Below are 705 nucleotides of genomic sequence, written 5' to 3'. Positions count from 1 at the left end.
TCATTCGAGGACGTGCCTTCCTCTTTGCCTCCTGCTGTCACTAACATTTTGCAGGAGTTCGCTGACGTTTTTCCACAAGACGTGCCACCGGGATTACCGCCTATTCGAGGGATTGAGCATCAGATTGACTTAATTCCCGGTGCTTCACTGCCAAACCGTGCACCATACCGTACCAATCCAGAGGAGACGAAGGAGATTATGCGTCAAGTACAAGAGCTTCTCGACAAAGGTTATATACGCGAATCCCTTAGTCCTTGTGCTGTTCCTATTATTCTAGTGCCGAAAAAGGATGGTACATCACGTATGTGTGTTGATTGTAGAGGCATTAATAATATTACTATTCGTTATCGTCATCCTATTCCTAGGCTAGATGATATGCTTGATGAATTGAGTGGCTCTACAATATTCTCCAAAGTTGATTTGCGTAGTGGCTACCATCAAATTCGTATGAAATTGGGAGATGAAAGGAAAACAACATTTAAAACTAAGTTTGGATTATATGAGTGGTTAGTCATGCCTTTTGGGTTAACTAATGCACCTAGTACTTTCATGAGATTAATGAACGAAGTTTTACGTGCTTTCATTGGACGATTTGTGGTAGTTTACTTTGATGACATATTGATTTATAGCAGATCTTTGGAAGAACATTTGGAACATTTACGTGCTGTTTTTATTGCTCTACGTGATGCACGTTTGTTTGGTAAC

The sequence above is a fragment of the Triticum aestivum genome, chromosome 3A (assembly GCF_018294505.1).
Source record: "Triticum aestivum cultivar Chinese Spring chromosome 3A, IWGSC CS RefSeq v2.1, whole genome shotgun sequence".
NCBI classification, from domain to species: Eukaryota; Viridiplantae; Streptophyta; class Magnoliopsida; order Poales; family Poaceae; genus Triticum; species Triticum aestivum.
This window is presented reverse-complemented; position numbering follows the sequence as displayed.